Raw genomic sequence first — 15987 nt, 5'->3', positions numbered from 1 at the left:
ACCTTACACCCATCAAAATGGCTAAGATCAAAACCTCAAATGACAACATGTGCTGGAGAGGTTGTGGAGAAAGGGGAACCCTCCTCCATTGCTGGTGGGAATGTAAACTGGTACAATCACTTTGGAAGTCAATCTGGTGCTTTCTCAGACAGGAATAGTGATTCCTCAAGACCCAGCTATACCACTGCTAGGCATATACCCAAAATTTACTCAAGTACACAACAAGGACATTTGCTCAAGAAACATCTTTTGCTTAAATTTTTTCACTTACATGACTCTATTTATCAGTTGGGTCCTTACAGGTTTTATAGATTTTCTATAGACTTGGTACCTAGAAAGGGATTGCTGAATGAAAGGACACAGGTTATTTATAATTTTGGTAGACTACACACTTGTCCACCAGAAATTGTTCATAAATCTACATGTCTATCAAGAGAATGCAAGACTACATGTTTCTAACATCCTTGCTAACAATGAAAATGTTTCTTTCATTTACACTGTTATCATGGTTAAAACTTGATACTGCCTTATGCTTTCATGTATACTTTTCTGCTTTTGTCAACATCGTCCAAGTTGAAGTCAATTCTAATGTTCTCTCTGTTTCTCTCAGAGCTATAACTCCTGAAATCTTACAAGGTAAGTAGGATTTTTTTACATGTTTGTATTTTTCATGTGTGGGGGCATATATATGACACATGTGTCTGTGTGTACATGTGTAGGCCCAAGGTTAATGTTGAGAATCATCCTCAATCATTCTTTAAATTTGCTAGATTGAGTTGGGATGTGTTGTCATACAACACACACATCAGATTACATACTGAAATAATATTTGGAACCCTTTGGATTAAATAAAACATAATATCAAAATATTTTAAAATTTAAAAAAACTGGAGTATTTTAAAGACACTGAAATTTATGCCTCACCAACATCATATTCTCTGTGGCCTTGTCTACCATACTTACCTCTCACCCCTCTTCTTAAGCCACACTGTACTCCTCCAGAAGACAGGTTTTCACTTCTTAGAACATCCATTCTGGTAGTTCACACTACCTATAAATATTTCTTCTCAGATATGAACTGAGAAATTTCCTTTATTATCTTCTAGTCTTCCTTAAACTGTCTGTTACCCCCACAAGGTGTCCATTGTTTACTAATTGTTTTGAAAGACAGGGTTTTGCTACATATCCTCTGCTGACAGGGAACTCACTGTGTAAACTAAACTTCTCTTTTGCATCTGAGGGTCTACCGAGGGCTGGAGTTATGAGCTGTTTATACAATTTTCAATTTTGACTTCTCAACAGACTTCCAATCACCCTGGACCTTTTCATTTTTTCTATAGTAGTCTCCCCACATCTATGTTTATTTCACCATGATTCCAGTTGCTTAGGGTCAGTTATACCTCAAAACTACTAAATATTAAGTTCTAGAAATAAAAGCCTCATATTAAAATAACTTTCATTACATTATGATTATTTCATTTTAATTATTATTTTTTACCCCCTTACTGAGCTTAATTTGTAAATTAAACTTTATCTTAGGCATGCATGTATAGAAAAAAACAGACTGTATATATAATGTTAACTAGTATCTGCAGTATCAGGACTCACCAGTGGTCTTGGAATATAACTTCCATTAAGAAGAAGGGGATGCTGTACTAAACAGTTTACCCAGCAACACTGTATGATTCAAAATGGTAAGATTTTGCTTTATTCACTATTTATTCTGATGGCTGAGAACAGTGCCTGACACATAGCTTATGTATCAGAACAATTTATTAAGTGGAAAACTTATGAATATGGGTTCAATACATCTGAAATTTATTGTTCTGGAATAAGAGATACAGTAAAACAATTTTTAAAATATTCTGATGTTCCAGATAGTATCAAAACATTACCCTTTTAGTGATATTTGCATTCTGGAAAAAATTAAGCCATTTGAGGCTAAGTCTCATTTTAAGGGAAGTGATCGTGTTAACTAATGTTGCTTTTTAGGTAAGAATGGAGGCGTAATTACAGTAGAGTCTGTACCTTGGATTGGTTTGAAAGTTGGCTCAGAGGAAATCTGAGGTTTCCAAAATAAGTCTATGCCATTCTTATGGAAGCTGAATGTGAATCAGAGAGAGAAAGACATACAGAGACAAAAGAATGAGAGTGGAAAATCCAGGGCTAAAGCTTTTCACATATATTGCTTGTTCACCAAAATAGTTATGAAGAAATTGAAGCTTCTGGGACTTTTGAAAAATATTATTTATGGTTTGCAATTTTTGATTTTTAATTATTTATGAATAAGCATAATATCGTCAGTGCTTAGAGCTTACATATTCTGTTTCTGTGACTGATTAAAAAAAAAAGTGTTTTTAAGATCACCTACATGCCAGAGCCAGGACTTCCAGAGGCAGCTAACTCTGGAACACATGCTCTTAACTTGTGGTTATATCACTATGGTTTTAAGGAGCTTGATTGATATTGGCCCCCAATTGAATGCTTAAAAACGGTATGGTAAAATCTATTTTTCATATCCATAATCTCTCAAACTGACTATTTTGAAGAGTAACACTCATTTAGATGCATTTGACATAGCATTTTAAAAGGTCTAAAATATCATTATTGTAACAGCAACAACAGATCCTCTTATTCCAGGTTAATACTGAGTTGCTTTGCAAGCAATAAAAATAACTACCATGTACCCTGTGATTTTACAGCTGTCTTAACACAATTGGAATTTCCAGTCAAACTCTCAAGTGAATGTTGTTAACCTTGCCATGCTATGCCCATGTATAAAGTCTGGACTTTATATTAATAATGAGCCAAATAAAACCTCACAGTTTTCAAGTGTACACTCTGGGTAGACAGCCGACTGAGAATCTTTTAGATTAGGGAAAAAAGTGCTTATTTGTACTATTGAAGCAGGACCATTTCAGGTGTTATTCAAAGAGGACCATGAAGGTTCATGTCCAGTTGAACTTAGGAAATATTTATTCTTGTCCTTAAGGGAATAACTATGCAGAAAGTTCTCCTGTGAAAAATCATATTTTAACAGTAAGAATGAGTCAGCTTCCATTGAGTAGTCTGAGATTGCTTACCTAGCGATAGTAGAGAGGCTGGAATGGGTTAGTACCAGGAACTCCATGTTAACCGATAGTGTGACTCAACTTGCTGTGTACATTAAAGTATTTGGGAAGGCCCACTCCTAAGTAATTTGTATTGACGCACTGTACAAACACATGTCATAAAGTCTGCTTTGGAAAAAAAAATCACATGTATGAGTGACCCATGTGGATCACACATATGTGTACATACTTATCCATATTTAACACAAAGGCATCCTAGATCCTTAATTGTTTTCATTTAGGAGGAGTCAAACTATGAAGGATCATATTCTAACTCATGAATGTAGGGATGTGATGTCTTAACCAGTTACATACAATACTCTCTGAAAATGTCACACCTAATCAAAAAGAATCCTAAAATTCAGAGATACTGAGACTGAAAAGAAAATATTGAAACATTTCACAACTGTCCAAGTTGGTTAGATCTAGTACAGGCTACCTAATAAACAGCTTCCTGGGTGACAGTCAGCCACCATTATTTTATATGCAATGGTCACATAGCTTGCCATTGGTGGAACAAGGACTTATGCTGAGGTACGACTAAGCTGAGGTTCATGCCTTTCCCCATTGTCTTATAAGACCTCTTGGCACCCAGCAAGAGACAGGAAAGCCAGTGGTCAACACAGTCTCTGCTTCCTAAGCTTGTATTCTTGGCCAAGAAGATAGTACAAATACACACAGCACAGAGATTAATACTAAGCAATACAGGATTTTGATAGGCTGTGCTAGGTGGCACAGAAAACAATAAGTACAAAAAGAGTAATGTGACCTGTATCAAGAGATGGTGAAGAATCCCCGATTATCATTGCTGCATGAGTTCCACAGAGATCTACTTGGGAGGAGGTAGGCATTCTGGGAGAATTTGAACAGGATATTAGTTTAGTTGAGTGACATATAGTAAATGTACCTATTTATGAGGTACAATGTCCTCTTTCTATAGATGTGCAATACACAATAGATCAGAGCAGTGTTTTTGAAGATGAAGATTTATTATGGACAATGAAGAGATATAGAGAGCTGTAGCATTTCTAGGGCAGGAATAACAGAGATGCAAACATCATGTATGTGAAAGTCCTGAAAAGAAACCAGGATTGATTATATCAAAAATACAAAAAAGTTAGGATAGGATTCAGGCATGAAGAAGTTCACAAAGCATACAGCAAAAGTGGTAGAAAATAGCAAAGTTAAGCAGGGTATGGTGGTACATGCCATAATCCCAGCACTCAAGGAGGCAGAGGCAACCAGATCCCTGTGAGTTCGAGGCCAGCCTGGTCTATAAAGCAAGTCCTAGACAGCCAAGGCTATACAGATAAACCCTGTCTCAAAAAACAAAAATAAAGGAAGGAAGGAAGGAAGGGAGGGAGGGAGGGAGGGAGGGAGGGAGGGAGGGAGAGAGAGAGAGAGAGAGAGAGAAAGAAAGAAAGAAAGAAAGAAAGAAAGAAAGAAAGAAAGAAAGAAAGAAAGAAAGAAAGAAAGAAAGAAAAGAAAAGAAAAGTTGGTGAATTTCACTGAACTTACTATAAAGTAAAAATAATCAACAAAAGGCCTAGGTTTTTGGTTTGTTGGTTTGTTATGTTGAATGTCAGTTCTGGCTTATGTGTGTGTTTTTGTTTGTTTGTTTAATGTGTGTGTCTGTGTGTATGAAAGAAAGAGAGAGAGAGAGAGAGAGAGAGAGAGAGAGAGAGCATATACTTGCACATATGTGTGGGAGCAATGTGTATGTGTGAGTATGGCCTATCATGTGGACACCATCAGCCAACCTTAGTTTTACAAGTCAGTAACAACCTTTTATTTATTTATTTTTATTTTATTTTGAGACAAGGTTTCTCATTGTCTGGGATTTGCCTAGCAGGTTGACCTGAGTGGCCAGTGAGCTTCAGCAATTTGTCTGTCTGTCTTGCTGACACTAGGATTAAAAACACATACTGCTGCACCTTTCTTTTATTACATGACTAGTTTTATGTCAACTTGACACAAGGTAAAGTCATCTCAGAAGAGGGACCTTCAGTTAACTAAATGCCTCCATAAAGTTAGGCTGTTAGGAAAGCCTCTGGGGCATTTTCTTAATTAGTGATCGAAGGGGGAAGGCCCAGATCATTGTGGGTTATTTTATCTGGTGGTCCTAGGTTCAGTAAAAAAGCAGGCTGAGGTCATTCAATACCTCCCCTCAGAGCTCAGGGATCCCTGAAGAAGAGGAGGCAAAATGAACCAGAGGGGATGGAGGAAACCAGGAGAACAAGGCCCTACATATCAATTGAGCAAAGCTCATACGAACTCACAGAGACTGAAGCACTATGCACAGAGCCTACAGAGTTCTAAAGTGGGTACTCTGTTTATATTTTAGCTTTCAGCTTAGTATTTTTATGGGACCCCCGAGTGTGTGAATGAGTGCCTTATCTTTGGGCTCTTTTCCTTCAGATTAGTTTGCCTTGTCCAAATTCAATGTGATGGTTTTTGTTTTATCTTACTATATTTTTATTTTGATATATTTTGTTGTTATCTGTTAGAAGCCTGTTCTTTTCTAATGAGAGACAGAAAGGGAGAGGACCCAATGGGAGGGAATGTGGGGAGGAAGTGGAAAGTAAGGGGAGGAGAAACTGTAATCAGGGTGTTGTATGAAAAATGAATCTTTTTGGTTTTTTGTTTGTTTTCAGGGCAGGGTTTCTCTCTGTAGCCTTGATGGTCTTGAACTCACTTTGTAGACAAGGCTGGCCTTAAACGAACAGAGATCCACCTGCCTCACCCACCCCAAGTACTGGGATTACAGGTGTGCTTCACACAGCAGTAAGAATCTATTTTTAATAAAAGTGGTGATGATGTTCATGATAATGATGGTGATGATGATAATAAAGCAGATTGCACAAGCCATAGAGAGCAAGCCAATAAAGCAATACTACTCCATGGCCTCTGCATCAGTTCCTGCCTCCAGGTTCCTGCCCTATTTGAGTTTCTGGCATCACCACATTTTTTAGATTTTTTTATTATTATTACAATTTATTCATTTTTTTTATCCCAGCTGTAGCCTGCTCCCTTGTCCCCTCCCATTTCCACCCTCCATCCCTCTTCTCCTCCCATGCCTCTCCCTCAGTCCACTGATAGGGGAGGTTCTCCTCCCCTTCCAGATGATCCGACCCTATCAGGTTTCATCTGAACTGGATGTATTCTTTTTGTCTGTGGCCTGGTACAGCAGCACCCCTCCCAGGGGAGCAACAAAGAGCCAGCAACTGAGTTCATGTCATAGACAGCCCCTGCTTTCCTTACTAAGAAACCCACTTGGAGACTGAACTGCCATGAGCTACATCTGAGCAAGGGGTCTAGGTTATCTCCATGATTGGTCCTTGGTTGGAGTATCGGTTTTGCAAATACCCCTTGGCCCAGATTTATTGGTTCTGTTGGTCTACTTGTGGATCTCCAGTCCCCTCCAGGTCTGTCTGTCTCCCTCTTCTTTCATATGATTCCTTACACTCTGCCCATTAGCTTCTTTAGGAGTATAGATTTTAGAATGTTTATCTTATATTATATGACTAATAACCACTTATAAGTGAGTATATACCAAGTGTATGTTTCTGTTTCTGGGTTACCTCACTCAGGATGATCTTTTCTAGTTCTAACCATTTGCTTGAAAATTTCATGATTTCCGTGTTTTTAATTGCTGAGTAGTATGCAACTGTGTAAATGTACCACACTTTCTGTATCCATTCTTCCCTTGAGGGACATCTGGCTTGTTTCCAGATTCCAACTATTACAAATAAAGCTGTGATGAGCATGATTGAGCAAATATCCTTGTATACTTGAACGTATTTTTTATATATGCCTAGGAGTGGTATAGCTGGATCTTGAGGTAGCACTATTCCTAATTGTCTGAGAAAGTGCGAGACTGATTTCCCAAGTGGTTGTAAATTACATTCCCACCAGCAATGGAGGAGGGTTCCCCTTTCTCCACACCCTCTCTAGCATATACTGTCACTTGAGTTTTTTATCTTAGCCAGTCTGATGGGCATAAGGTGTCTTTGATTTGCATTCCCCTGATGACTAAGGATGTTGAGCATTTCTTTAAGTGTCTCTCTGTCATTCGATATTTCTCTATTGAGAATTCTCTGTTGAGCTCTACAACCCATTTTTAATTGGATTACTTGATTTGTTGCTGTTTAACTTTTTGAGTTCTTTATATATTCCGGATATTAGCCTTCTGTGAGACATACAGTTGGTGAACATCCTTTCCCAGTCTATAGGCTATCATTTTGTTCTGATGACTGTGTCCTTTGCTTTACAGAAGCTTTTCAGTTTCATGAGGTCCCATTTATTGATTGTTGATCTTAGAGCCTGTGCTGTTGGTGTTCTGTTCAGGAAGTTGTCTAAACCTGTGCTAACAGGTTTAGTGTGTCTGTTTTTATGTTGAGGTCTTTGATTCATTTGGGCTTTAGTTTTGTGCATGGTGATAAATATGGTTCTATTTGCATTTTTTTTTTTTTTCAATGCAGTTTATTCAGGAACATTGAACAATCCTCGGACCCCGGGGAAAGCCAGCCCACAGCTTAAATAGCCTCTGGGTAGCCAACCCAGGCGTGCCACGGGGGCAATGCAGATAGGTCCACATACATGGAAGCAAGCCAGATCCTCGGCCTTAGCCAAATGTGGAGTTGTTCGTGACAGAGAGCACTCACCATCGGGAAGGTGGAAGGCGGAAACCAGCTCCATCTTTAAGGCATAGCATTCCGCAGCTCTCTACAGTTCCCCCTTTTTGTTTTAGACGCATCAGGCAAGAGTAGAGGTCTGATCTCTGATATTAGAAATAAATTGGGACTTTGTACAGATGTTCATTTAGGTGTCATCCACCCAAAGAGCATCAGACCCGTCCAATACCTTTTTCTCAGAGGCGGGACCTGGGGCATCAACCCGCATGCAATCAGACATGCTCTTCTCTGGGTCCAAAGCGGCTGACCCTGAGTGCAGTGCTTAGCCTCGCATCCTGAGCGTATCATTTTAGCTTTTTATGGTATCCAACCATGCTTGGGGAGAATGTCCTGCTTCAATGGCTGTAAAGGCCTGAATGATCATGGCTGCATCACACTGTTGTGAGACTCTAATCTTGCATATATACCACAGGCAAACCAAGGAGACCAACACCAGAAGGCCTGCTAACACTCCCATGCCCACCCATTCCTTCAGATGATTCATGGCTGCAGCAATCCATGTTGATAATCCTGTGGCTAGTCCTGCGTCCACTCCGGTAGAATTTACTGTGACAATGGCCACTCTCAGCTGCTCCATCGTAGTATCGAATTCTCCAGTCCAATTACCTAAAATATAGCTCAACAATTGTTTAGACAGATTTGCAGCGCAGGAAAAATTCTCATGTTGTATGCTAGTGACACAAAGTCCAGCATACTTTCATTGACAGCCAGGTTGAGCGATTTGCCATAGGGTATCAATTTGCTCCTGCAAGAGGTCAATCCTCTGATTGAACACCATCAAGCTTCCTTTTAGTTGAGCATTAATTCCTTTATGTACAACTAAGGCATGAGCTACATTGGCTAAATGATTATTCAGGGTCTGAGCAGTCTGCCCAGTATGACTCATGGCTAATGCCCTGGTGGTAGCTCCAACAGCCGTCAATGAGATGGTAGTAACAATGGTGGCTGTAGTTCCAAGATCCCTTTTCTGTCTGAAGAGAGTCATAGCGTGAGGGGCATCAATGGGCATAGGCACCCAGTGAGGCATGTGAGTAACCAGGGCATACCTAACTTTACTAGCATTCCAGCATTGGGCAAAAAAGCAAGTATCATTACCACAATTACTTGGCTCTATCTGGCTAATAATGAATAAAAATGGGGGATATAGACAAACAGGTGTGAACTTATAGGAAATATTATGAGAAGCCTTAACCCCTCGTTGGAACATCCTGCATCAGTTCTAGAACTAGCAGTGGTGGTGTCCGAGGTCTGAGTAGGTTCAGGAGACCATTGCCCCCAGGGGCGAGATGTGCTCCATACCAATTGACTAACTCCATGTTTTCCTCCAATTTTGAAAGTCATTTAAGGTTCTTAAATTATTTTTTTCCCTTTTTTCTTAAATTTTTCATCAATTACACTTTATTCATTCTGCATCCCCCCATAAGTCCCTCCCTCCTCCCATCCCAATCCCACCCTCCCTCCTCCCTCTGCTTGCATGCCACTCCCCAAGTCCACTAATAGGGGAGGTTCTCCTCTCCTTTCTGATCTTAGTCTGTCAGTTCACATCAAAAGTGGCTGTATTGTCCTCTACTGTGGCCTGGTAAGGCTGCTCCCCCCCCCCCCCCAGAGGGAGGCGATCAAAGAGCAGGCCAATCAGAGTATGTCAGAGGCAGTCCCTCTTCACATTACTATGTAACCCAATTGGACTCTGAACTGCCCTGGGCTACATCTGTGCAGGGGTTCTAGGTTATCTCCATGAATAGTCCTTGGTTGGAGTATGAGTCTCTGGGAAGTTCCCTATGTTCAAATTTTCTTGTTCTGTTGCTCTCCTTGTGGAGACCCTGTCCTCTCCAGCTCTTATTATTTCCCAGTTCTTACCTAAAATTCCGTTCACTCTGCCCAACAGTTGCCCATCAGGCTCAGCATCTGCTTTGATAGTCTGAAGGGCAGAGGTTTTCAGAGGCCCTCTGTGGTAGGTTCCTAGGTTGTTTCCTGTTTTCTTCTTCTTCTGATGTCCATCCTCTTTGCCTTTCTGGATGGGGATTGGACGTTTTAGTTAGGGTCCTCTCTCTTGCTTAGTTTCTTTAGATGCACAGGTTTTAGTGGGTTTGTCCTATGTTGTATGTCTATATGAGTGAGTATATACCATGTGTGTCTTTTTGCTTCTGAGACAACTCACTCAGGATGATCCTTTCCAGATCCCACCATTTACCTGCAAATTTCATGATTTCCTTATTTTTCATTGCTGAGTAATATTCCATTGTGTAGATGTACCACAATTTCTGCATCCATTCTTCAATTGAGGGGCATCTGGGTTGTTTCCAGCTTCTGGCTATTACAAATAAAGCTGCTACAAACATGGTTGAGCAAATGTCCTTTTTGTGTACTTGAGCCTCTTTTGGATATATGCCCAGTAGTGGTATGGCTGGATCTTGAGGAAGCGCTATTCCTAGTTGTCTGAGAAAGCGCCAGATTGATTTCCAGAGTGGTTGTACAAGTTTACATTCCCACCAGCAGTGGAGAAGGGTTCCCCTTTCTCCACAACCTCTCCAGCATGTGTTGTCACTTGAGTTTTTGATCTTGGCCATTCTCATGGGTGTAAGGTGAAATCTCAGGGTTGTTTTGATTTGCATTTCCCTAATGGCTAATGAGGTTGAGCATTTCTTTAAGTGCTTCTCTGCCATTCGGTATTCCTCTACAGAGAATTCTCTGTTTAGCTCTGTTCCCCATTTTTTAAGTGGATTACTTGGTTTGCTGCTTTTCAGCTTCTTTAGTTCTTTATATATACTGGATATGAGTCCTCTGTCAGATAAAGGGTTGGTGAAGATTCTTTCCCAATCTGTAGGTGGTCGCTTTGTTTTGATGACGGTGTCCTTTGCTTTACAGAAGCTTTTCAGTTTCATGAGGTCCCATTTATTGGTTGTTGCTCTTAGAGCCTGTGCTGTTGGTGTTCTGTTCAGGAAGTTTCCCCCTGTACCAATGAGTTCTAGGGTATTTCCCACTTTTTTTTCAAGCCGATTTAATGTGTCTGGTTTTATGTTTAGGTCTTTTATCCACTTGGACTTCAGTTTTGTGCAGGGTGACAAGTATGGATCTATTTTCATTTTTCTACATGTAGACATCCAGTTGGACCAGCACCATTTGTTGAAGATGCTATCTTTTTTCCATTGTATGGTTTTGGCGTCTTTGTCAAAGATCAGGTGTCCATAAGTGTGTGGGTTTATTTCTGGGTCCTCTGTTCGGTTCCATTGATCCACCATTCTGTTTCTATGCCAGTACACCCTTCACAATAGCCACAAATGACATAAGGTACCTCGGAGTAACCCTAACCAAGGAAGTCAAAGACTTGTATGAAAAAAATTTCAAATCTCTGAAGAAAGAATTAGAAGAAGATATGAGAAGATGGAAAGATCTCCCATGCTCATGGCTTGGTAGGATTAACATAGTGAAAATGGCCATCTTACCAAAAGCAATCTACAGATTCAATGCAATGCCCATCAAATTACCAACACAATTCTTTACAGACCTGGAAAGGAAAATTCTCAACTTCATATGGAATAACAAGAAACCCAGAATTGCTAAAACAATCCTCTACAATAAAAGATCTTCTGGAGGTATCTCCATCCCTGATCTTAAGTTGTACTATTTGCATTTTTCTACATGTAGAAATCCAGTTAGACCAGCACCATTTGTTGAAGATGCTGTTTTTTTCCATTGTATGGTTTTGGCCTATTTGTCAAAAATCAAGTAACCGTAGGTGTTTGGGTTTATTTCTGAGTCTTCTGCTTGATTCCCTTGATCCACCATTCTGTTTCTATGCCAGTACCATACGGTTTTTATTGCTGCTGCTCTGTAGTACAGCTTGAGATCAGGGATGGGGATACTTCCAGAAGATCTGTTGTTGTACAGGATTGTTTTAGCAATTATGGGTTATTTGTTTTTCCATATGAAATTGACAATTGTTCTTTTAAATTCTGTAAATTATTGTTTTGGTATTTTGATGGGAATTGCATTGAATCTGTAGATTGCTTTTGGCAGGATGGCCATTTTCACTATGTTAAACTTACCAATCCATGGGCATGTAAGATCTTTCCATCTTCTGATATCTTCTTTGATTTTCTTCAGAGACGTGAAATTTTTTTTTCAAACAGGTATTTCACTTGCTTGGTTAGAGTCACACCAAGGTACTTTATGTCTTTTGTGGCTATTGTGACAGGTGTTGTTTCCCTAATTTCTTTCTCAGCCCTCTAGTCTTTTGCATACAGGAGGGTTACTGATATTTTTTTGAGTTAATTTTGTATCCAGCCACTTTGTTGAAGGTGTTTATCAGCTGAAGGAGTTCTCTGGTAGAATTTTTAGGGTCACTCATGTATAGTCTCATATCATCTGCGAATAGTGATACTTTGACTTCTTCCTTTCCAATTTTTATCCCTTTGACCTCCTTTAGTTATCTTATTGCTCTAGCTTGGACTTCAAGTACCATTTTAAAGAGTTACAGAGAGTGTGCAGCCTTGCCATGTCCCTGATTTCAGTGGGATTGATTTGAGTTTCTCTCCATTTATTTTGATGTTGGCTATAGGCTTGTTGTATATTGCCTTTACTATGTTTAGGTATGTCCCTGGTAACTCTGATCTCTCTAAAACTTTAAACATGAATGGATGTTGGATTTTGTCAAATGCTTTTTTGGCACCTAAGGAGATTCTCATGTTCTTTTATTACTTCAGTTTATTTATATGGTGGATTACATTGTTTAATTTCAATGTAATGATCCATCTCTGCACACCTCGGATGAAGCCTTCTTGATCATGGTGGATGATACCTTTTATCTGTTCTTGATTAGGTTGGCAAGTATTTTATTGAATATTTTTGTATCAATGTTCATTAGAGAGAAACGTCTGAAATTCTCCTTTTTTGTTGGATCTTTGTGTCGTTTAGGTATCAAGCTGACTGTGGTCTCATAGAATGAGTTTGGTAATATTCCTTCTGTTTCTATTTTGTGGAATAGTTTGAAGACTATTGGAGTTAGCTCTTCTTTGAAGGTCTGGTAGAATTCTGCACTGAAACCATCTAGCCCTGGGTTTATTTAGGCAGGGAGGCTTTTGATGATGGTTTCTATTTCCTTGAGGGACAGAGGACTTTTTTTTTTTTATCTGATCTTGATTTAATTTTGGTAAATGGAATCTATCAAGAAAATTGTCAATTCATTTAGATTTTCAAATTTTGTGGCATATAGACTTTTATAGTAAAACTTAATGATTGTTTGGATTTCCTCAGTGTCCGTTATGTTCTCCATTTCATTTCTGATATTGCTGATGTGCATAATTTCTCTCTGTCTTTCAGCTAATTTGGCTATGGGTTTGTCTATCTTGTTGATTTTCTCAAAGAACCAGCTCTTGGTGTCGTTGCTTCTTTGAATTGTTTTCTTTGTTTCAAATTCATTGATTTCAGCTCTAAGTTTGATTATTTCCAATCATCTACTCCTCTTGGGTGTGTCTGCTTCTTTTTTCTAGGGCTTTTATGTGTGCCATTAAGTCGCTTGGATGAGATATCACAAACTTCTTTCCGGAGGCACTTAGTGCTATGAACTTTCCTCTTAGCACTGCATTCGTTTTATCCCATAAGTCTGAGTAAGTTGTGCCTTCATTTTCATTGGATTTTTGGAGTCTCTAATTTCTTTATTTCTTCCCTGTCCGAGCTGTCATTGAGTAGAGTGTTGTTTAGTTTTCATGTGTATGTAGGCTTTTTGTTATTTCTGTTGTTGTTGAAGTTTAGTTTTAGGCCATTGTGGTCTGATAGAATACAAGTGATTAATTTGATCTCCTTGTATCTATTGAGGCTTGCTTTGTACCCAATTATATGGTCAATTTTGGGGTAGGTTCCATGAGGTGGTCAGAAGAAAGGATACTCTTTTGATTTTGGGTGAAAAGTTCAGTAGACATCAATTAGTTCCATTTGACGTAGGACCTCTGTAAGTGTCATTATTTCCCTATTTAGCTTCTGTCTTGATGATCTGTCCCTTGGTGAGAGTGGAGTGTTGAAGTCTCCTACTACTGAGGTTTTGGGCTCAATGTGTGATTTAAGCTTTAATAATTTATTTACAAATGCAGGTTCTCTTGTATTTGAGACATAAATGTTCAGGATAGTGATGTCTTCCTGGTGGATTTTTTCTTTGATGAGAATGAAGTGACCCTCCTCATCTTTTTTGATCAATTTTGGTTCAAAGTCTGTTTCATTAGATATTAGGATAGCTACTCCAGCTTCTTTTCTGAGTCTGTTTGCTTGAAATGCCCTTTTCCAGCCCTTTACTCTGAGATAGTGTTTATCTTTGTTGCAGAGGTGTGTTTCTTGGATTCATCAGAATGTTGGATCCTGTTTCCTCACCGAATATATTAGTCTGTCTTTATATTGGAGAGTTGAGTCCATTGATCTTGATAGATAATAGTGAACAATGAATGTAAGTTCCTTTTATTGTGGAGTTGGTGGTGTTACTGTGTTTCTGTGCTCATTTTCTTTTAATTTTTTTTGTTTGTTTGTTTGTTTTGAAGTTATCTATATACTGTGTTTTTGTGGGTGTAGTTGGTTTTGTTAGATTGGAGTTTTCCTTCTAGTATATTCTGTAGCATGGGTTTGCTGTGTAGATATTGTTTAAGTTTAGTTTTGTCATGGAATATTTTGTTTCCTCCATCTATGTTGATTGAAACTTTGCTGGGTATAGTAGTCTGGGTAGTCATCTGTGGTCTCTTAGACTCTGCATGATATCTGACCAGGCCCTTCTGGCTTTTATAATTTCTCTTGAGAATTCTGGTGTTATTTTGACAGGTTTACCTTCATATGTTACGTGGCTTTTTTTTTCCTTGCTGCTTTTAATATTTTTATTCATTCTGTAGATTTAGTGTTTTGACTATTATGTGACATGAGGACTTTCTTTTTTATAATTTTTATTTTTTTTTTAATATTAGTTACAGTTTGTTGACTTTGTATTGCTGCTGTATCCCACTCCCTCTTTCCCTCCCAATTCCACCCTCCCACCCTCATCTCTCTGTCCCTTTCCAAGTCTACTGATAGGGGATGACCTCCTCCCCTTCCATCTGATACTGGATTATCAGGTGTCTTCATGACTGGCTGCAAAGTCCTCCTCTGTGGCTTAGCAAGGTTGTTTCTCCCAGCGGGGGGGGGGGAGGGTGTCAAAGAGCCCGCCATCAAGTTCATGTCAGAAACAGTCCTTGTTCCTTTTATTAGGGTACCCACTTGGATACTGACCTACCAAGGGCTACATCTGAGCAGGGGCTCTAGGTTGCATCCATATGTGGTCCTTATTTGGAGAAACAGTCTCATAAAAGACCCTTGTGCCCAGATATATTTGGTTCTTGTGGAACTCCTGTCCTCTCCACAGGATAATTACTCCACAGATAATACTCCACAGGAGTATTAACTCCTCCTCCCCCCACCCCCCCCTTTTTTTTTCTTTTGGGTTCCCTGCATTCTGCCGGAGGTTTGGTTATGAGTCTTAATATCTGTTTTGATACACTACTAGGTAGAGTCTTTCAGAGGCCCTCTGTGGTAGGCTCCTGTCCTGTTACTTGTTTGCTCCTACATCCAATGTCCACCCATTTGTCTTTCTAAGTGAGGACTGATCATTGTACCCTGGGTCCTCTTTCTTTTTTATCTTCTTTAGGTGGATAGATTTCAGTATATTTATCCCATCTTCTAGGACTATATAAGTGAGTATATACCATGTATGTCTTTCTGCTTTTGGGATACCTCACTCAGGATGATAGTTTCTAGATCCCACCATTTGCCTGAAAATTTCATGATTTCTTCATAACTGAGGGACATCTGGGTTGTTTCCAGGTTCTGGCTATTACAAATAAAGCTGCTACAAAAATGGTTGAGCAAATGTCCTTGTTGTGTATTTGAATCTCTTTTGGATATATGCCTAGTAGCGGTATAGCTGGATTTTGAGGAAGCACTCATCCTAATTGTCTGAGAAAGCTCCAGATTGATTTCCAAAGTGGTTGTACAAGTTTACATTCCCACCAGCAATAGAGGAGGCTTCCCCTTTCTCCACAACCTCTCCAGCATGTGTTGTCACTTGAATTTTTGATCTTAGCCATTCTGGTGGGTGTCAGGTGAAATCTCGGGGTCGTTTTGATTTGCATCTCTCTGATGGCTAAGGACACTGAGTATTTCTTTAGGTGTTTCTC

The sequence above is a fragment of the Meriones unguiculatus genome, chromosome X (genome assembly GCF_030254825.1).
Source record: "Meriones unguiculatus strain TT.TT164.6M chromosome X, Bangor_MerUng_6.1, whole genome shotgun sequence".
Lineage (NCBI taxonomy): Eukaryota > Metazoa > Chordata > Mammalia > Rodentia > Muridae > Meriones > Meriones unguiculatus.
This window is presented reverse-complemented; position numbering follows the sequence as displayed.